General features: G+C 40.8%; 1 pseudogene across 1 annotated transcript in view; it reads left to right on the forward strand.

Annotated features, from left to right (window-relative positions):
• The window catches only part of LOC135093213 (Y+L amino acid transporter 2-like), a 36,739-nt pseudogene extending 15,805 nt beyond the window's left edge, over positions 1 to 20,934 (forward strand). Inside the window, exons 3-13 of the transcript XR_010263258.1 lie at positions 6,784 to 7,025; positions 7,684 to 7,906; positions 8,333 to 8,448; positions 9,423 to 9,548; positions 10,090 to 10,234; positions 11,018 to 11,141; positions 11,598 to 11,702; positions 12,610 to 12,706; positions 16,802 to 16,951; positions 18,017 to 18,194; positions 18,714 to 20,934. The product of XR_010263258.1 is annotated as a Y+L amino acid transporter 2-like (transcript). The remainder of the gene's footprint in view (positions 1 to 6,783; positions 7,026 to 7,683; positions 7,907 to 8,332; positions 8,449 to 9,422; positions 9,549 to 10,089; positions 10,235 to 11,017; positions 11,142 to 11,597; positions 11,703 to 12,609; positions 12,707 to 16,801; positions 16,952 to 18,016; positions 18,195 to 18,713) is intronic.
• Positions 20,935 to 22,995: the final 2,061 nt, after the last annotated feature.

Raw genomic sequence — 22,995 nt, forward strand, 5'->3', positions numbered from 1 at the left:
GAAGAAACGAAGATAACAAGAATAATGGAAAACAACACGAGGAAGAGAACAAGTAAGGAAGAACAAACACGATAATAACACCATTTTTTTCTTTACGAACGAAGAAAAAAAAGAAAAAAATGAAGTTAATGGAAGAGAGAGAGAGAGAGAGAGAGAGAGAGAGAGAGAGAGAGAGAGAGAGAGAGAGAACACTTGCAGCCTTGGCCCTGTACCACTATTCCTTGGCACTTATTTAGACATTTACATAATCCACTTACCCCTCCCCCTTCCCTTCCCACCGTCCCATCAACAACTGCATACTGTCCTTCCTTCTCCCCTTCCTCCCCTTCCCTCCCCTTCCCTCCCCTCTCCCCCCACCGTGACGTGACGCGACGTAACTACAACCTCTCTCTCTCTCTCTCTCTCTCTCTCTCTCTCTCTCTCTCTCTCTCTCTCTCTCTCTCTCTCTCTCTGCGAAAGGAAGATAAAATTTTCTTTCAATAGAGGAAAATTTCTGTGCATTTTAACATTGTAATATACATATTTTTCTGTCTATTTATTTGTATATTTATTTATTTTCACATCCTTATTCACTGTTTCATTTTACTTTTAATCATTCATTCGTACATTCATCTCCCTTTTCGTGTGCTCTTAATTTGTTCTTGAGCACACACAGTGTTGGTCAGAAATGGAGTAAACTTCTGTACGTAAATTTTGCTTCCACTAGGTACTCCTATATTGCATGTTTCCCTCAGTGTGACGTTCTCCCATCAGATGCTGACAGTCTTTCTCCCTACAACACCTGACAAGTGATTGTTTCTTAGCACACCTGAGTTGAGGGACAGACATGAACGCTGAACACGGTGGAAGGGAATGTGGTGTGGCAGAGGAGATGAGATTGAGGTGGACGGGAGTGTGGTGGAGCAGAGGCGATGAGGTGAAGGTTAAGGCAGGAACGCTAGGCACGGTGGAAGGAAGTGTGGTGTATTTGGTGACTAGCAGTGACTGTATACTTCCACTTCTGTATTACATAACTGACCACCACTGTATTTCCACTTCTGTATTACTTGACGAGGCGTGACTGTACCTCCACTCTAGTTTCGTCCATCCACGCGTGTAGTTTCTGACGTCCTTTCCTCCCGCGCACTTATCGCCGCCTCGCAGCTGTCGGTTACTCCTCCGTAATTGCGACTCTTGTTTGTGTGTTGCATGCTCTAGAATTCAAGCGGCCTCTTGGAACCTGTTTAACCCTTTCACTGCTACACGGAACAATTAGCAGCACCAGAAGCAATGCGTGAAGTCTTTATAACCATCTACAAGAAAATTAACGATGAAAAAGAATATATTTTGCATTTTCTTCCCAGTTCAGAGAACAACTAAAGGTATTTCAGAGTGACTGGTAATTAGGGAGAGGGCTAAATATTCCACTGTAGCGCAGAGTTGCATAAAAGTAGAGAATTTTAAGCGAAGGATTTTACTACACACAATACGTAACATAATTGTAAAAGAACAGCTATTTAACTTAATAAAAATAACCTAATGTTAATCACAGAAATACTCCATTGTAGCTCAGCATTATATAAAATTAAAGACTTTTCAAGCGAGGATTTTATTTGGCACTACGTAATTCACCAATTGTTAGAGAGCAGCCTTGGAACTTAATAAATATCATCCAATATGATCCCAACTGAAGAAGTACAGACTATTGGATTCGTGGGGCTGTGACCCTTTCTTCCTTGCTTCTGTGCACGTCTTTGGGGCACATGACGTGTGTGTGCGTGCGTGTGTGTGTGCGTGTGTGTGCGTGGGTTGTGTAGTCACCTCTCGCTTGGCACTCATGTATATGCGACATACATATTTGATTTTTTTCTTTTTTTTTTTCTTTTTTTCTTACTATCCGTCCTGGGTGGAGGGAGCAGTCGGTGGGAAGGAGCCTTCGTCTGTGTTATCCTATTTTACTGCATGTTAGATAGTCAGATAGTCAAACAGGTCTGCTTCCGTTTGTCCTCGTGTGTTTCTCCTCTTCCTCCTCCTCCACACTCCCATCATCTATATTAAGACGTAATATATAGTAACAGAAATAATAATGCGTAGGTACTCGTGCCAACATACTGTCACGAATTCTACGCAGTGGTGTCTGTTATTAATGTGTAACGTCCCTGATGATGCGGCGATACCCGAGATACCGGTGCCTTTGATAACGTGAGGCGTTTGTGTGTTTACAGACTAGGGTGTGTGCGCGCGTTAGTGAATGGGCTCATAGGTCTGTAATTCTGAAACGCTCTGCTCTCACTTCGACTATTTTCAAAGGTGTTTATCCAGATGCTTCTGTAGAAATCTTGTTAATCTGTCACTAGAGCCGCAATAACACCGTCACTGAATGCACGTCTTTTCAACTCAAGCCTTCTGAAAGCAGTGGAGGTGCGACGCAGATGTGTTTCACAATACGGTCTTAGCCTCAAAACGCCTCGATCAGCATATCTCGACTCGTCATGATAGGCTGCAGTGGAAGTTACCAGGCTTGTACGTCAGTGTTTTCATGGTTCTAGGGAAAGTTCAACAAGGGCTTTGCATCATCGGTGAGAAAAAGTGCCCGGAAAATCATCTTGGTGGCCTTTGCAATTTGTCGTGATGGGAACACAAAGCGTGGCAGAACACGGCCAGTGTGACGCACGGCGGGGGTGGCTGACACGAGGAGGACCGACTTGCATGGACTGAATGTGTCTGAGAAGGATGTTATGAGGTCAGATTGAGTAGTATGTTTAGTCACGGTTAGGGGTCCTTATACCGCACTCTCTTCCACGGTGTCAAGAGGTCTCCATCAGCCCCCACCCAGCCCGTGACCTGCTAAGAGCCTATCTGAGCAGAAAATTTAGGACTGTATTCTGAAACACTTCTGCGCCGCACCTCCACTACTTTCAAAAGGCTTTATTTGAAGTTACACTATTTTTTTTAAGGGTGTCTTTATGGTTCTAGTGATAAATAAACAAGATTTCTACATTACTGACGGGAGAAACACTCTTGAGAACCTGGCTAGTCATTGCTGCGGCCTTTGAAAATAGTCGTGATGAGAGAGCAGTGTTTCTGAAGACGGGCCTTAAAGGATTAAAGGAAAACGCAGAGCACATTAGGAGTTACTCGACTTTAAGCTATTGTGTATACTTGTACGTAGTGAGTGAAGGTGTGTCAGACTATGCATTTTTCTTCTTTATTATCATGACACCCTACGTCGCACATCTATTATGGTCTCTCTCTCTCTCTCTCTCTCTCTCTCTCTCTCTCTCTCTCTCTCTCTCTCTCTCTCTCTCTCTCTCTCTCTCTCTCTCTCTCTCTCTCTCTCTCTCTCTCTCTCTCTCCACGTGTGTGCTGCTTGGCATCGTCGCCTTTGTTGCCTCATTGAAATAAACATCCCATCCACTCTCCACCCTCCAGTCGCTCACAGGACATACTGAGGTGCGCACGACTACTCCTCTGCCTTGCCGTGTGAGGGAAGGTGAGGTGGCGAGTGATGCAACTGAGAAAGGAGATATGTAGGAAAGAGTGGAAAATTAATTTGATACGAAGGAAGAAAACTTGAAGAAATAAGAGATCTGCAAAGAGAGGAAATAATAACTGACACGAATACTGGTGCGAAGAAAAATAAAGAGAACTGAATTGAAGGGAAAATGGGTAAGAAAAGAAGGAAACTTTGAGTCAAGACGAAAGAAGGGAAGAGAAAGAGGAAACACAGGAAAACGAAGTCGAGACTGAGGAAGAAAGTATAGTAAAAAGTGGAAAAGGAGGGAGGAAAGAGGAAAGAGAGTAGGAAAATAAGGATAAAAGATGTGAAAAACGGAATAACGAAACGCAAGGAAGGGAGAACAAGGAACAGGGAAAACCGACACTGATGAAGAGAAATTATGAATGGGCGATATGAAGGAATGCTTTTTTTTTAATTGTTTTTAGCTGCTTGGAGTATATGTAATGTTGAAATGGTTACCTGAAATCTCTCTCTCTCTCTCTCTCTCTCTCTCTCTCTCTCTCTCTCTCTCTCTCTCTCTCTCTCTCTCTCTCTCTCTCTCTCTCTCTCTCTCTCTCTCTTCAGTCAGGAGTGCGTATTAACATTTAACGTGTGTATGTGTGTATCTTGATAAGAACAGATGAAGACGAGGATTACATGTACATGACAATAATTCTTAGCTATGGGAAAACGGCGTGGGAAGAAAAGAAAAAAATATCCTTCTTTGTTGTTGGCGTTCTGTGGCAACCAACCAAGACTCCACCGCCATGTCGTGCTGCTGCTTAAAAGTTCACCAGATTACTTCCTTCCTCCCTGTCACTCTTACTTTCCTTATATTTTGCTTCTTCCCTGCCACTTACTTCCACCAGCTGGCTACCATCACCGCCATCCTGCCTCCCGCCTTCTGTCGCGCCTCAGCTTCACCACGCCTCCCGCGCCAGTTGACCTCATTTGTCTGCATGAACCAAGTGGTGCCTGCAGGTGGGCGAGGGTTGGGTGGGGGACTAGGGACGTCTTACTCTCCCCTCCCCCTCCGCCCTCATAGATTATGGAAGGCGTTTTTTTTTAAAGAGTTTCGTTGCGGTTGTTATGTGAGGCCTGGAACACGACGCGACGTGCTGATTGGCTGATTGCCCTCGTTTTTGCCGGGAAATCTGACGCAGCTGGGGTGCTGAGCGGATGTCACACAGCTGAGTTTAGTCCACACTTGCTCGCCTTGTTCCGGTGGCTCGGCCTTGAGCACGGACTCTAAACCATGGTACAATTTGGCTGGTATTCTAAAACGCTTTGCTTTCTCACCACGACTATTTTTAAAGGCCACAGATGATTAGCTGGCTCCTCAAGAGTGTTTTTTTTCCTGTTTATAGCGTAAAAATCCCGTTGGTATCTCACTAGAACTATAAAAACACTCTTAAAAATCCGTGTCACTTCAACTAGAGCCTTTTGAATGTCGTTGAGGTGCGGCACAAAAGGGTTTCTGAATAGGGTCTATTCGCGTGGTGGTACTGGTGTCACGTGACAGACAGGACAGCGGGGCTTTCTTCCGCACTGAACAATGGAACAACAGCCAGCAGAATTATACCAAATTTTATTGTAACATGCTCTCATTCATCGTAATTTTACATACAATTGCGTTTCGCCTGGCGTAACAGTGGCGTGGGGACTGCAGCACAGGACACAGGAATGGCTCTGTGTGGTCCTCAAAGTGACCACAAGTCAACACCTCACTCACGGCGGCGATGTCATGTCAATAATTGTGATTTTAGTGCATAAGACCACATACTGAAACAGTTCTGCGCTGCGCCTCCACTACTTTCAAAAGACTCTAGTTGAAGTTACACGGGTTTTTAAGGATATTGGCTATGGTTTTAGTGACAGATTAACAAGATTTCCACATTATTAACAGGAGAAAGAATTTTTTGTAACCTTTGAAAATAGCCGTGGTGAAAGAGCAGAGCGTTTTTGAACACGGGCCACAGATCTCCCCAGCACGTAATTATTGCCCTAGAGATAAATGTAGCCTTCAGTAAGTAGCTGTCACTGAATCTGGAAGCGTCATGTGGTTAGTAAGACCATCATCATCATCCAAATAACACATAATTATAGCAGGATCTAATCTATCACCCGTAATTTCGTTTCTGCTGAGAAGCGTACAGTGTGCCTGGATGAGTGTGCCGCCCCTGCCACCGTCGCCACCGCTCGCCACACAAGTCTGCGGGAGTGAGTGGACGCGATTCGATCTGTCTGGGCAGCGAGCGCAGATCAGTCTATACATACAAACGAGAGACGTAAACCTTTCCCGCTAACATTCTTCCCTCATTCTTTTCTTATCGTTTAGTGTTCATTATTTACTTATTTATTCATCCACTCATTCATTCATTCATTCAATCATGCATTCATTTATTATCTTTACATTTTACGTCTTGTCATGATTCAGTCTGTTATTATAGTTCTTCGTGACGCTAACTTTGTTATTGATGGTGTTGCCTTTCCCCTGACGCATTCTTATATCAAACACGCACGGCAATAAGCAAAACATACAATGCTGCCTAGTACATATCCTTATAATGGTCCGTATTCTGAAACGCTTTGCTTTCTCACCACGACTATTTTTCAAAGGCCGCAGAGATGATTAACCGGATTCTCAAGACTCCTGTCAGTAATGTAGAAATCTTATTAATCTGTCAATAGAACCGTAAAAACACCATTAAAAAATCGTGGATCTTCAGCAACCAGAGTCTTTTTAAAATAGTGGAGGTGCGGCGCAGAAGTGTTTCAGAATATAGTCCTGTCATGAAATAGATTTAGAAAAGAGATAAGAAAAAATGGTTCTCAAATAGAGTGGTAGATGAACTGAATGGACCCAATTGAGTCATTAGGGAGCTTTAAATGATTAGATGAATTTATGGAGAGGTGGAAATAAGTAGGTTTTTTTTTTCTTCTTACACGTGTATAGGCCTGATGGCATCTTGCAACTTCCTTTGTTTTCTTTTGTTCTCAATATGCCGTCATCTCTCTAGGTCCAATCTCACCAACTCCTAACTCTGCGACGCTGCCTCGTATTCAGAAACGCTTTGCTTTCTCACCACGACTGTTTTCAAAGGCCACAAAGATGTTTAGCCGGATTCTCAAGGCTGTTTTTCCTGTTGATACTGTTGATAGTGTAGAAATATTGTTAATCTAGAGCCCTAGAAACACCCTTGGAAACCCGTATAGCTTCAACTAGAGACCTTTAAAACTAGTCAGGATGCGGACTGAAATGTTTCAAAATATGGACCATAACTTATTCTGCGTCTTTTCCCCAGGTCCATTCTCACCACCACCACCATCTCCACCGACACCACCGACACCACCAGCATGCCGGCCAAGCGCGTGCCCACCAGCGACACCACGGAGGCCCTCACGGCGGAGCTGGAGCCCATGACTCCCAAGGAGGAGAGGCCTCCTGGGGAGGTGGGCGAGGATGAAACGCAAAAGACACAGCTCAAGAAGGAACTCGGCTTGCTGGAGGGCGTGGCCATCATCCTTGGCATCATTGTGGGCTCAGGTGTGTGTGTGTGTGTGTGTGTGTGTGTGTGTGTGTCTACCAAATTGTTTTTGCATTTTCTCATTTTTGCAATCCTTTATATTAATATTGTTTTATTTTTATTCTTGTGTATATTTTTGTTTTGCCTTATTATTATTATTATTATTATTATTGTTATTATTGTTGTTGTTGTTGTTGTTGTTGTTGTTGTTGTTGTTGTTGTTGTTGTTGTTTTCACACGAATCTGTATGGTACAGTAGTCTATTCCAGTGATGTGTATATTCTGGAAAGCTATATATATTATCAGATTTTCTTTTTTTTTTTTAGTTCTCTTGATGATGTAACAAATAATAATGATCATAACACCAGTACCAATACTAATTATCAGAAAATAGCAAAAGTAATACTAACTGTAGCAATGTGTATGTGTGTGTGTGTGTGTGTGTGTGTATGTGTGTGCATAGCAGATGTGAAAATAATGTTAACACAGTAATTATACAATTATCAAAGTCTCTCTCTCTCTCTCTCTCTCTCTCTCTCTCTCTCTCTCTCTCTCTCTCTCTCTCTCTCTCTCTCTCTCTCTCTCTCTCTCTCTCTCTCTCTCTCTCTCTCTCTCTCTCTCTCTCTCTCTCTCTCTCTCTCTCTCTCTCTCTCTCTCTCTCTCTCTCTCTTTCTGCAGGCATCTTCATCTCGCCCAAGGGAGTGCTGAGGGAGACAGGCAGCGTGGGCATGTCGCTGGTGGTGTGGGTGATGTGTGGCCTCATGTCGATGGTGGGTGCGCTATGCTATGCAGAGCTGGGCACATCCATACCAAAATCAGGCGGCGACTATGCGTACATTAATGCTGGCTTTGGCTCCCTCCCTGCCTTCCTTTTCCTCTGGGCTGCCAACCTCATCTTTGTGTAAGTTAAGTTTGTTGTGCAAGTGTGCAAGTGGTGGCCATCATGTCTTTATAAGTGCATAAGGGTTTTGCCATCTTTCTAATATCTTACTTGATCTTAATACTTAGCGCTGTGATAACTTTACGATGAAAACTATAACTTAATGGTCATCTAGAACATTTCACATTCTTTAGTTCACTGTTATATTGTTAAAGCTTTGGCCTTCTCTCTGTAATGTGTTGTTATACTGGTACAGTGCCTGTGTCCCTCTTACTTGATCTTAGTACTTATTAATGCCATGATAACTATGCACACTGTATAACCTTAATGTTCACCTCCCATTCAAGCATCCAAAACTGTACATATTCCTTAGTTCACTGGCATATTGCTAATGCTTTGGTCTTCCTCAGTAGTGTGTGCTGTACTGATGCCTCTGTCCCTCTCCAGGCCCACCACCAATGCCATCATGGCGCTGGCCTTTGCCAAGTATGTGATTCAGCCGTTCTTCCCCAACTGTGACCTGCCAGACGATGCTGTGCGGCTCATTGCAGCACTGTCCATATGTGAGTGATGCTTTGGTCCTGGAGCACACACTCACACACACACACACACACACACACACACACACACACACACACACACACACACACACACACACACACACACACACACACACACACAAAGAGTACAAAGAGTAGTCACTATGATGGTTACAGAGTTGAGTAAGTTGACCTATTAAGAGAGATTAAGAATGCTGGAAATTCCTTGAAAATAGGAGACAGAGAGGGGATTTAATAAACATCTATAGAATGATAAATGGTATGAAAAATATGAACAAAGAATGTTTTATAACTTTAGACACACAGAGTACAAGGGGACACAGCAGGAAATTGAAGAAGTAAGAAGTTGAAGAACTGTTGAAGAGACATCAAGAAGTTTAGTTTTCCTCACAGAAGTGTGAACAAATGGAATGAACTCAGTGAAGATGTTGTCAATGCCATAACTGTCCATGCTTTTAAGACCAAACTGGATAGATGGGATACTATGAGATTACACCCTTCCCATAAACCATAACTGGGTAAACTAGGTAAACACACACACACACACACACACACACACACACACACACACACACACACACACACACACACACACACACACACACACACACACACACACACATTCTTTTATTTATTTACTTATTTTTATTCATTTATTTATTTATTTTTTCATTCATATAATTCCACCATCTTTTCATCTCTAGATATACAGATATTTTTTTACTACACCAAGAAAAATATATACAGTATATACACATTATAGGTTATGGTCCATCAAAAAACACATTAAAAAGGTTTTGACCAGTTCTTATGCTTGTACAAATATTACATCATACAGAGTTTCTTTTGACAGATTTACTATATTATGTATATTATGGTTCTCTATTATAATGAAAGGCATTGTTTATTATTTCTTATTCTGTTTTGAGTTGTGTAGTTTTTTAATATTTGACTGTCACTGTGTCCTCCCCATCCAGGCTTCCTGACAGCGCTGAATTGCTGGAATGTACGAGTCACCACCAAGCTGCAGGATTTCTTCATGGTGACCAAGATTGGTGCATTGCTCATTGTCATCATTGCTGGCATCGTCCACCTTTGCATGGGTGAGTGTTTGAACAAGTGAGCCAGTGAGTGAGTGTGCCTTTAGCAGCGTTGCCTTTCACTGCAATGCCATCAGCCAGTCAGTCAGTCAGGTGTCAGTCTACATTATATTAATTTTTGGGAGTCTTGTATCCCATAGCTATTAAGTATATTTAAAAGACTGATGTTTGCTTTATTTTTTGTAGGGATAGAACAAAATCATATGTGTCTGAGACCTCACATAGCAAGTTTGATTGATCCTGTCGTGAAATTTTGTTAATTGTAATAGCACACCAATCTAATCATTCTTTAGTGCCTTCAGTTATGTGTGTTCATGTTTTCTATGGGTTTCTATTTTAACCCTTGTTTAAGTCTTGTTAGTAAGCCATTTTTATGCATAGAACTTTGCTTTATTGTGCTTTTGTTGATTCTTTACAGCCAAGATGTGATAAAATCCAAGTTCCAGAACACATTAAAAATTCTTAACAGTCTTTCAGAAGTACAAAAAAAATAAAAAAAAAATTAGAAATCTACATTATAATAATCTTCACCTCCACTTTTCAGGCAACACTGGGAACTTCCACAACTCCTTCCAGGGCACCAGCACTGAGCCAGGCGAGATAGCCGTCTCCTTCTACTCAGGCATATTTTCCTATGCTGGATGGAACTACCTCAACTTCATGACGGAGGAACTGAAGAACCCATTTGTGTGAGTACCGTCTCTCCCTCACTTGGCACCACACTGCCACTCACACCAGCTGGTTTGTAGGCCTTGGCTCAAGCTTTACTGTGACAAGACACAAACACAAGGCAAAGCAGGACTGACTGTGAGGTGCTTCCCTTATGGTCCAAGCAGTAAAGACTTGTCCTTTTGGGTTGTCAGATTTGGGTTCAAGCTCTAGTCAGGTTTACCTGGCTCATTTATGATAGATTAATTTCTTGCTGTTTTGTAATGGAGAGCATACTTCTTTGTAGAGTTGTGACAGAATGGTCTATCTTTTTAAGCTTATTATCTGTTTTCTATAAATCGTGATATGTGAATCATCTTTTTTCCATTTTGGACTTGTATATTTTGCAAATGATCTATATGTCTTTGTACCAAATTAACATGCCTCTTAAAGGTATCATGAATGCAAATTACCTTTCTGTTTTTGTATTATTTTGATTTCTTTGTTGGGATGACAAATATTCGTTTCATTGGTTACAGTGTTTTCCTCATAAAGTATTTTTTTTTCCTTCCTTGGATTCTGTATAATTATTTTTATATAAATTTATGTGAAGGAAATAGTAATATCTTGTTCACATTATAGGTTTTCTATATATTACATCTTCACAAGAAATAATTAAGAACAGCTTCACTAGAATATAAGCAACATTGTGAAGGTTATGTCCTGGTTAGTACATAATTAATTTTGAGAAAAACAAGGAGCTCAATGATCGGATATCACCACCAGTCACCACCAGTCCTGTTAACATCACACCCTGCCCACAGTAACCTGCCCCGGGCCATCTACATCTCCCTGCCACTGGTGACGCTGGTCTACGTGATGGCCAATGTTGCCTACCTGGCTGTGCTCTCCCCTGTCGACATGCTGGCCTCTGATGCCATTGCTGTTGTGAGTACACCATTGACAGCTTCCATGAGTAATTTGCATTGTGTTGTTGATGGCACCATGTGACTGTTGTGGCACAAGTGATAGAGAAGTTAGATCATTCAGTAATTACTTTTATAGAGAACATAATTATAGCAGACATTGCTCAGACTTCTCTAGTGTTCTGAGTCCATTCTTTAAACTTTACAATTATATGTAATAGCTTAAATATTTTGGTTCTCCTATTAGCATACCACAGTGCATTTATGTTAGAGGAAAAGACAATAATTAGGAATTATCATTAATATTAAGTTTGGCTTATTTAGCAGCTGCAGACTTCAAGCATTATATAATATGAAAATTACCTACCTTTCTAAATTTTTTCCCCATTATTTTTTAATCATTTTATCACACACTATCCAAGCTAATGGTCAGTGTTACAGAACATAACCTTAGTTGTTGTTGTTGCCTTGATGACAGACCTTTGCTGACCGTCTAATGGGGCAGCGGCAGCTGGGTGATGCCCTTGCTGGTGGCCCTCTCAGCCTTTGGTGGTCTCTCAGTGCACATCATGACTTCCTCCAGGTGGGTGTTGCTCCCACTAGCCTTTCAGATCTATTTTCATCTGTTCGCCACCTGATTTTGTGTTTGTTGATATAGTATATATACAATTTTCCCCAGCTGATGCATTACTCTTCCTGACCACCTGCTCTTAGATAGGGAAAACTAGTTAGATCCCACTACATCCACACATCTCAGGCTATCTATCTCTATACCAGGCTTGTTTTATCCTTCAGGGTAGATAGGCAAGGCAAGGCATCAACATCAGGGTCTAGAGTAAATTTAACTGCTCTTCCTCTCATACACTTGACTCATCATAACCACAAATGCATACTACTTCACTTCAGGATTGTCTAGCTCTTTTTGACTGAGGAATTTAGGCTTTCTTAATTTAAAACTCAATTAAGAAAACTAAGAGAACTTGTAAAAGAAGCCATCAGGCCTACATGTGGCAGTCCATGCATGGAACATACTGACATATCTATTTCTATCTTTCATTGTCATCCATCAGTTATAAGAAACATAAGAAAATTCTCTCTCTCTCTCTCTCTCTCTCTCTCTCTCTCTCTCTCTCTCTCTCTCTCTCTCTCTCTCTCTCTCTCTCTCTCTCTCTCTCTCTCTCTCTCTCTCTCTCTCTCTCTCTCTCTCTCTCTCTCTCTCTCTCTCTCTCTCTCTCTCTCTCTCTCTCTCATACTTAGACTCACATCTGGTGTTATACTCCTGCGTTCAGGTTTTCTGGTCATATATGAATAGCTGTAGTGTTTGGTGAAAATACCACTGTGCTATATTAAGAGATTTCCTGTTTCAGTTATAACCACCAATGATGATGGAGTTCAATTCTAAAGTTATCTTATTTATTTTAACAGAGAATCCACTTTATTCAAGAATTTAGATATACTTGATTGACAGGCTGTGATATACTTGTTGACAGGCTGTGCTTCGTGGGTGCAAGACAAGGCCACTTCCCAGACAACCTTGCTCTCATCAATTGCAAATGCAACACTCCAATGTCTTCTCTCATCTTCCTGGTAAGACATTGTGCAATGCTATGTGTGTGTGTGTGTGTGTGTGTGTGTGTTTATAGGTTTTTTATTATTGTCACTAACAGACTCATTGCTATGGCTTTTATATATTTTAAAACAGTATGTATGACACCTTTCATAATTTCTGTGAGTAGTAGCTTTAGTTCAATTAGTCCTCTACATGTTGCAGTTGTGTTCTTTTGAAGTTGGACAAAAAACAACATAATTTTTTGTGTTATTTCCATTGTTTTTTTTGTCAGTAAAATACTACTACCACTACTACTGTGTGTGTGTGTGTGTGTGTGAGCACGCATCATGGTCCTTATGGTGTCCCCTCAGGATGTGCAGATGTGACAGATGGAAAGAAGTATGGAAGTGAAATGTACTTAACTTCATCAGTCTTTAGTTTCAAGTTTATGTATTTGTATGAAAAGTGATTGATGAGTTTTCCTAGAGTTATTAATAGATTTACATACACACACAGTGGCGCCTCGTCAATAGGGACTGCGAGACTGCAGCCTCTCCCCCCCCCAGTGGATTTCTAGGATTCACGAAAATAATGTTAATTTATTTATGTTTGACTATCATTCATATGGAAACACCAATTCTCATATGTTTATATGAAGAAAAAAAATACTGCAAAACAATGAGGAAGTACGGAAATTATTTACTATTTAATGATACGAAAGCGGGGAGAAATAGGGTGGAGGCTTCCCGGGCGGAATCGCGAGTGTGGAGTGCTGCCTGACAAGTTAACGTCAGTGTGTAGCGTATATGGGTGGTGTTAGTACGCTTCTGTTTCAACTCCCAGCCTGACAGACTTTTTTTTTTTTTGTTTTGTGTGTAACCACGCCTACACAGTGGCTGCCAAGGCTTACCCATGAGTTAAACCTTTAGTTGGTAATGAGGAAGGCGTGGGGCTCTAGCAGTGGACACCAGAAGGCAGCAGTGGGTGAAAACAAGCAAAATAAAGAAAAGTTTGGCTGTGAGAAGGTGCTAGACAGCCAGCCATAGTGACGAGGAGGCAGGAAGATAGGTCACCACCACCACCATCACCACCACAGGGAAGTAAGGTCAGGAAGTGTTAGAATAAATTTAGGTAACTTAACGTAAGTTTTTAATGAATAACTGAACAATCCACGGTTTTAACTCATTTTAACGCATCTCATCTAACCTCTAGCACAATATATTCCTGTGTCAGCCTCGTCTCGTTACTAAAAACCGTAAAATATAACTTAATGAAAATGTAAACAATCTGGGTCGTCTCTATTAATCAGCCATTACCTATCTTATTTGTGGGTGTTTTCAACCAATACTGTCGCAAAGCGGAGCCACATGACCAAACTTTAATATCCGCTCGTTAGATATACCTGCATTTACTTAGTTTAAGTTTGGCAAGGGTTTAAATGAGTGAGAAGGGTTGGTCGTCCCCTCCACTGGCCCCCCACCGCCATCTTGGATAAGGCTCCCTAGCCCCCTCCGGTTCCAATGTTTTTTTTTTATTTCCTAAGTATTTTATTTCGGCTTGTAGCTAAGATTTTATGATTTGTAAAAATATTTTGTTGTTTTTTAAGTTATTTGAGCGCGTGTGTTGCGTGAAAAGTGGTGATTTTGGCGTTGTTTTTGTGTAAATAAGAGGGCCGTTTTCGGCGTTATTTTTTACGGTCCCAAAACTAAATTTTTTATTTCAGTCTGTACTAGGTTCTTATTGGTTTTAAAAAATAGTTGGTGTTTTTTTTAGTGTGTTGCCGTCCCGCTCAGTGAAATGCGTGCACCGTACACTTGTTTTTATTCATGTTCAAGTTCCAATAATATTGATTTTTTTTTTTCGGTAGATTTTTTATTTGTGCTTGTAGCTCACTTTAAATGGTTTTAAAAAATAGTTCAGATTTTTTAAAGTATTTTCTGTTATGTTTAAGCCAGAATGGGTGGACATTTGAACGATTTTAAATGGGGTGAAGGTTCCAACAGTTTCCAGATACTTCTTTTTAAATATCTTTAATACTACTGCGTTTTGAAATGTGTTGTTATTTTTGGCATTACTTAAAATGTGTGGCAAGTCTGAATTTATAAAGCATTCCTGTCTAGCTTCGTTTTTTAGAAGGGTCATTTTCAAAATGAAATACGTACGTACGTAAATAACGTTCCCTGTGACGTCATCAACCCCCAGCCGTGACGTCACAAGCCCCCCCAGCCGTGGCGTTATCAGAGTGGTACCTTCCCTAACTCCCTTCCAGTCCCTCCCAGTAAATATTCAGTGTTTTATTTTTCAAGGTGTGTGTGTGTGTGTGTGTGTGTGTGTGTGTGTGTGTGTGTGTGTGTGTGTGTTACCTTATTTTTCGTTGTACAGATGGTGATACAGTGTGTGTTGCTTTGTCTTTCGTTGTACAGATTGTTATGCAGTGTGTGTGTGTGTGTTGCCTTATCTTTCGTTGTACAGATGGTGATGCAGTGTGTGTGTGTGTGTGTGTGTGTGTGTGTGTGTGTGTGTGTGTGTTGCCTTGTCTTTCGTTGTACATGTGATTATTCAGTGTGTGTGTGTGTGGGTTGTCTTGTCTTTCGTTGTATTTATGCAGTGTGTGTGTGTGTGTGTGTGTGTGTGTGTGTGTGTGTGTGTTGCCTTGTTTTTCGTTGTACATATGCATATGCAGTGTGTGTGTGTGTGTGTGTGTGTGTGTGTGTGTGTGTGTGTGTGTGTGTGTGTGTGTGTGTTGCCTTGTCTTTCGTTGTACATATGCATATGCAGTGTGTGTGTGTGTGTGTGTGTGTGTGTGTGTGTGTGTGTGTGTGTGTGTGTGTGTGTGTGTGTGTGTGTGTGTTGCCTTGTCTTTCGTTGTACATATGCTCTCTCTCTCTCTCTCTCTCTCTCTCTCTCTCTCTCTCTCTCTCTCTCTCTCTCTCTCTCTCTCTCTCTCTCTCTCTCTCTCTCTCTCTCTCTCTCTCTCTCTCTCTATATATATATATATATATATATATATATATATATATATATATATATATATATATATATATAACCTAAATTCTGCTGTATTTGGAAAGTGGCAGTTTTGCATAATATTTGGAATAATTACATATGTACGATAACTTTACCAGAAGTACAATAATTTCAACCTGTGTAGTACGATAATATGACCAAAACAATCTGAAAACGCTGGTGTGGACTGCGTCCAGCGCAGTCGTTGTTGCTCGGTGAGTGTTCTTGTGTCGGTCTTATTTTCGATCGTGTTTTTCAATTTGTCAGGGATGATTTTAAAATATTATTGATCTGTGATGGCTTGTGCTCAATCTTGATTATCATAGATGGTGTAAAATCACAGAAACATCGTATAAAATAGTATTTTTTTTCTTTTCCCAGGTAGGCCTAGCTGTATTTTGCAAAATGGCACAAAAAGCAAGGACGGTTTCTGCATTGAAAGAACTCAATTTTTCAATTTTCAATTTATTGATCTGTTTGCACAAAACAGGAACAGGAGAATGGACTTCCTTTTCAAATAGCCTAAGCCACCACTAAGGAAGTCAAGCATTTACTGTTAGGATAAGACCTAAAGAATTAAATAATTATCTATCTATCTTTATAATCTATCAATCAATGGTATGTTAAACAATAACAATAAAAGCATTTAAGATTTTATTTGTCTGAATGTGAGACAGCCCCCCCATCAGTAGCAGTCACGAGCCGCCACTGTACACACACACACACACACACACACACACACACACACACACACACAGTTTTTATATATTATTCAGTCAGACAGAACACATCCTCACAAATGAAGAAAATAGATTTAGGTTGGAATGTTTAGTTAGCTTGGTACATCTAAAAGTGAATATTTGTCTAAACGCAGTTTGTCTATTATTTTGTTGTAATCACCTCCTGTATCAGAACAAAAGCATGTGGGACTAGTTCAAAGAACCTGATGCCACAGCCCCTCATGATGAGATCTGGCACAACTGCCTGTAATGCCCCTTCCTGCTCTCCTTCACTCAGTCATTAACAGTTTGTCTTACTGAATGAGAGGTTGACAAGGCATTCCATTTTAACCACAGCTTGGAATATTCACAAAGACTCACCTCCACCTCCTCTCCTTCCTCTTCCAGGGCCTGTTGTCACTGGTCTACCTCTCCACCACAGACATCTACCGCCTCATTGACTACGCCAGCTTTGTAGAGAGTTCATTCATCCTGTGCAGTATCGCCAGTCTGCTGTACATGCGCTGGAAATACCCTGACATGGAGCGGCCCATCAAGGTGAGCACCAGACAGCAGTGGTGGCTGTGATTATGATCTGCCTGTGGTTTATATATATATATATATATATATATATATATATATATATATATATATATATATATATATATATATATATATATATATATATATATATATATATATATATATATATATATATATATTTATTTATTTATTTATTTATTCATTCATTTATTGTTATTTGTTTATTTATTTATTTGTTTTGTGTGTGTGTGTGTGTGTGTGTGTGTGTGTGTGTGTGTGTGTGTGTGTGTGTGTGTGTGTGTGTGTTTTCTCACAACTCGATATGGGAATGGGATTATGATGATGATTCAGCCTTAGAAAATGGAGCAATGGAAGATGGAATAGCAGGATAAGAAAAAAAGACTGAAAGAAGAGAAGCAGGAGAAAAATAGGGCTAGCAGGAGAAGAATAGGATGTTACTTGGGAACAACAGGAATTGATCTGAAAGGAGATGTGAAAACCCCACACTGGTGGATTACCAGTTTCAGGAATCATGGCCTGCTGTGTGAGTGCTGGGCCAGGGAATCAATTCCCAACAACTTGGTCTTATGGCTGCCTTTACAGGAAAACCTGTTTCATTAAGTCTGTTCACTGAAAGCTGAACTAGGCAAGCTGTGTCACCCTAGGTGAATTAGTGAGAAATAAAGAAAATGTATCAATAAATGCATCGCCAACATGAGTTAGGCACCACTGCTGCCACACAACCACCACATCAATACATACTACCTCCTCAGAGCTTATTTATAGTTGAAATGTATAATTATCATGATGATCTGTTGAACAACAGACAAACCACTTCACTCTGAGAAGGCTGTGTGCATTGTTGAGGTACACATTACCTCATCTGTTGCAAAAACTTTTGTTGTGACCCTTTTTTGTAGGAGTTATTAGGAACACATGTTATAGATACATAATGTGGTAGTAGCGGAAAGAGGACATAGTTGTCACAGAAATTATACTAAATATATAGACAAATGGCATGCTGATAATTAGAACAGGACACAGATGCCACAAGACTACAATGCCTCCCTCTCTGTGCAGGTGAACATCATCGTTCCCATTGCCTTCCTGCTGGTGTGTGGCTTCCTGGTGTTCCTGCCGCTGTATGTACGGCCATATGAGGTGGGCATGGGCCTGCTCATCACTGGCTCTGGGGTGCCCGCCTACTTCCTCTTTGTGTACTGGGAGAACAAGCCAAAAATTGTCAGAACAGCACTTGGTGAGTGGTCTGTTTATGGTTGTCCTTTTGTTCATGGGCTGTTAGACCAGTGTGCCCCAAAATAATAGCAAGACAATGCTGAGTTGTATGAATGAGCCCTTACTTGTGGAGGGGCACTGAAAGACTAGGGCTTTCTTTTCCATCTTTCTTGAATATTTCTTGATAATGTGAGTAATATTTACTGTTTGCCTTATTTTCCTTGGCAAGAAAATAAATGATGAAAAGTATGGTTTACCACCTCCTTACATTAAACTATTTCAATGCCATCTATTCACTCACCAACAACTGGAGCAAGGCATATACATCCATACTTTCATTCATATAGTAATGTAATAACATTCTCAGTATTTTTTTACATCTTAGCCTCAAGCTTTTTAAATTTATGTGCATCTATCTCTATACTAAGCAGACATTCTCACAAAAAGTACAGAGAATTAAACTATCCGTTCCCTCACACAGCATCACCTGACCTGGTGTCCACACATCCAAAACTGACATTGTCCTGTGTCCTTCCAACAGACCAACTCACTGTTTGGACACAGTTGCTCTTCGTATCTGTGAAAACTGAGTGAGGAGTGACTGACTGCACCTCCTCTACCATTACTACCATCACTGCTGCTGCTACTGCTGCTGCTGCTGCCCTACCACAGCTGCCAAGAAACGCACTTGTGTGTGTGTGTGTGTGTGTGTGTGTGTGTGTGTGTGTGTGTGTGTGTGTCATTATATCATACAGCCTTCACATATTTTATCCACTCGGTTATGGTTCTGTGCATCATGGCAAATCACACTGCTGGTAGACAATGGATATCTGAAATGTTCCCTACTTTAATCCCCTCTGAACTGCTGTTACTGCTGCTGCTGCTGGATCCTTGGTGATCTGTTTGTATTTTTGCTCAAGTGGTGTGTGTGTGTGTGTGTGTGTGTGTGTGTGTGTGTGTGTGTGTGTGTGTGTGTGTGTGTGTGTGTGTGTGCTGATGGACCTTGGGGGGGCAGCTGGGTGGTGTGAACTGTGTTGTCAGTGATGACAACACACACACACACATGTGGCAAAAGCAACACAGCAGCAGATTTGTCAGCCTGGATATGCTCTTTGTAATCTGTGATACTTTTCAGAAGGGGAATATTGAAGGTTTTATACATTATTAGTTATTGTATTTTGGTCATAGGCTGATTTTGCACCACTTTAGCTTATAATTTTAAATTGGTTCTGAACCCAAGAAATACTTGAAGGTGCAATTTTCAGATAAATTGAGTAGTATTCCAATTGTACATAGAGATAACAGAAAGTAAGTGAGAGTATTACATATCTGTTTTAGGTATTTTGATTTTTAGGTTTTCACCAAGAGGGTTGTTAGTCCTGGTCTTTGCTTACTGCCTGTCTGGACCTCACATTGGTGATGGGAAGCCTCAAGCGTGTGACTGTCTGGCAGCTGTGTGGGCCATTCTGGATGAGTATGTGCTGGATGGATGTTAACTGGCACCACATGAGCTTATTTGTTGGCAGATCCAGATGTTGGGAGTACCACAGTTGCTGAGACAATGAGGCAGTCCTGTTAGGGAAGTTTAGTGACTGAACACTGAAGGTTGACCAAACTCCTCTTGGGCTACAGCTATCATTGTACTCGTAGCTCAATGGGTAAAGAGTTGTGTACCTTGAATGTCTTGATGGGAATTCTAGTGTTATTCCCCTTATGCCTTGCTCAGCAGGTGTCTGTGAGACCTGTGGACGGTGGTGTTATCACAGTCAAAAATGTTTTATTGTCCCACACTTTTTCCCATTGTCTTTAACATTTTCCCTTCGTATTAAGTCCAATAATCCACAGACTCTCCTCACAAATATAACAGGTGACAGATGCTAAGGAGGTCACAGGACTTAAGATTGAGGGAAATGGTAAACACTGGGAGTGAGTGTGGCAAATTACATGACCTCTGACCAGACTAGACCAACAGGATAAATGAACATGGCATAACTCCAGGCTGTGCTGTGTGGAGGCAGTCCTGGGGTGAGGTGACAGCTGGTGTGACACTCATAGTCACTGGAGCAGCCAAGAAGCCTCACGACAATTATAAATTAATTAGCTTTGGCACAAGCCTTTGTTATCAACTAGGCTTGCCTCCTTCACAATGCTCCTGTCTTCCCCTCTGGTGGTCAGCCACTGCCTGCACCTCTGCCTTGTAGGGAATTTACCTCCTGCTCATGAGTGACACAATGAAGAAAAGGAAATAAATCTACATCTTTTCATCTCTGCATGGGACAAATGAGGGCTGTGTGTGTGTGTGTGTGTGTGTGTGTGTGTGTGTGTGTGTGTGTGTGTATTTCATAATTTATCTTATTTTTTTCCGGGCATTTATGGTGCTGAAAGACAAGAAAATTCATGCATACTTTACGATCACTCATTATTAATCTTTTTATTTTATTATCCTTTTCATTATCATCAAGACCATGCTGGGCTTTAATTAATGTGTGTGTGTGTGTGTTTGTGTGTAATTATAGATATGTAGTTGTATTCATGTCCGGTGGCAAATCAGATATATTTTGCTCATTGGTGAGAGAGAGAGAGAGAGAGAGAGAGAGAGAGAGAGAGAGAGAGAGAGAGTAGTTTTGGCCCAACAGTGGGTAATGATGATGTGTAAAGCATATTTTTCTAGGAGCAAATGAGGCAATGTGTCCGCCAGGCATCAACATGTCACTTCATTGTTACCATGTTTTTAAGAATGAAATAAATGTGCCTTTTTTACAGCTAGCTTGTTTGATTGTCATCAAGTGTGTGTGTGTGTGTGTGTGTGTGTCATGCCAATCTTTCTGGACTCTAGCCGTACCAGCTATTCTCTCTGTAGAGTTTAGAGATCATGATTATGGTTTAAATCCAAGGAAGCTACAGACTTGAGCTTCCTTGAGATGAGTAAGTTGAGACCTGTCACGCAACACGTTCCATTGGCTCACAGCTGAGAGGATGAGGATTCGACTCCCGGGCCGAGAGGAGAGGAGCTGTGGGATTTGTCTCCCTCCTTGCTGGAGTGCAGACCCCTACTAAGATACCTCTATTCATGGGGGATCCATCTAAAGTTGTGATCCAAGGCATTCTGTGTAGCATGGCGCAGTGTGACCTACCAGGGATCCATGGTTTGGTGGAGGTCAAGAATTCTACATATCGTATACATTCCTTGGTTGAGGTGGTTCCTCGTGAACATGGCGGGTATCGTGAATCATTATTTCTGCTGTTTCTGTCGTATGAGTTAAAATATTTGTGAATATCTGCCCTTTCTACTTTCTCTCACCACTATTCTCTTCACTTCCCAAATGCCTAAATGCAGGATTTAACCAGTATTCACAATCTTTTAATCCTTTCTATGTTAAACTCTGGAACTCCCTGCTTGGTTCTGTATTCTGCCCTTCCTACGATCAGAATCCCTTCAAGGGGGAAGAGTCAAACATTTTTCAAATTTTGGATTATCCGTTCTGTCCTTTTTCTTTAGTACCTAGCACCCCGGTGGTCCCTTTCTTATGAAATTTTTGCAGCCCCTGGCCAGTGCCACTTCTACATAAAGAATACATAGATAAATCGCTAAACTTTTAATTTTGGAGAGGAAGAGCCTGAGTTAGTCCCTGACTTAATACACAGCAGAGGAGGAGAGTGACTGCTTGAACTATTGAACTATATTATACAACTTTTTTTTTTTACTATTCTTTCTTTTTGCTATATTTGAGGAACTAGACCTTGTAAAATATTGTTTTATCTAAAGTCATTTGTGTTGCGTTTTGTATTTCTGTGAGTTTGGCACACTGCTTTGGTTACGATATGATAAATGTGCGTGTTTGACATCAAGACTTTGCCTGTATTTATAACATATGTTCTTGTTATCTATCTAAAATCTCTGTTTTGTGTATTTTTATAGGTGTAATTAATACTATTTACTTTTTATTACATTTCACCTGGGGACGAATCACCCTAGAACCGGTAGTAGTAGTAGTAGTAGTAGTAGTAGTAGTAGTAGTAGTAGTAGTAGTAGTGATGGTGTTAGTGATGGTAATATTGATAATAGTAGTAGTAGTAGTAGTAGTAGTGATGGTGGTGGTGATGGTAATATTGATAATAGTAGTAGTAGTAATAGTAGTAGTGATGGTGGTGGTGATGGTAATATTGATAATAGTAGTAGTAGTCGTAGTAGTAGTAGTAGTAGTAGTAGTAGTAGTAGTGATGGTGGTGGTGGTGGTGGTAGTAATATTGATAATAATAGTAAAGTAGTGTAGTAGTAGTAGTAGTAGTAGTAGTAGTAGTAATGGTGGTGATGATGGTGTTAGTAATATCGGTAGTAGTAGTAGTAGTAGCAGTAGTAGTAGCAGCAGCAACAGCATATGTTTGTTAATGAAATCGGCAGCGATAAGGTCATCTCCCCCATCCTAACAAAATAGTACAACGGTAATCGGCAATAAATCACCAATGAACTTTCACATTACAATAGCCTGTAACATGGAGTCATAAATATTCCTCATATCACATCATTAAGTCGTTAACAATAACAAAAACTTCACTATTGTATAATATACAATTATATATAACACAAAAATTAAACGAACATCCCCCGTAACATTTCATAAACCACAATACAAAAATAACAAGCATGAGTGCCCAGTTCTCTTGCATTGCTTTTATTTATTTATTTATTTTTTCTGTGGTGTTATTTATCCCCAACCTATGTTCGTGCGCCCCTATGCACTGTTTTGTAACCAACCTTTCTTTAATAAACTGTCAAACTGTGACTGGTGTACAGGCACAGTACAAAGTTTTTGGTACAGGTC

Source organism: Scylla paramamosain, chromosome 42 (genome assembly GCF_035594125.1).
Source record: "Scylla paramamosain isolate STU-SP2022 chromosome 42, ASM3559412v1, whole genome shotgun sequence".
Lineage (NCBI taxonomy): Eukaryota > Metazoa > Arthropoda > Malacostraca > Decapoda > Portunidae > Scylla > Scylla paramamosain.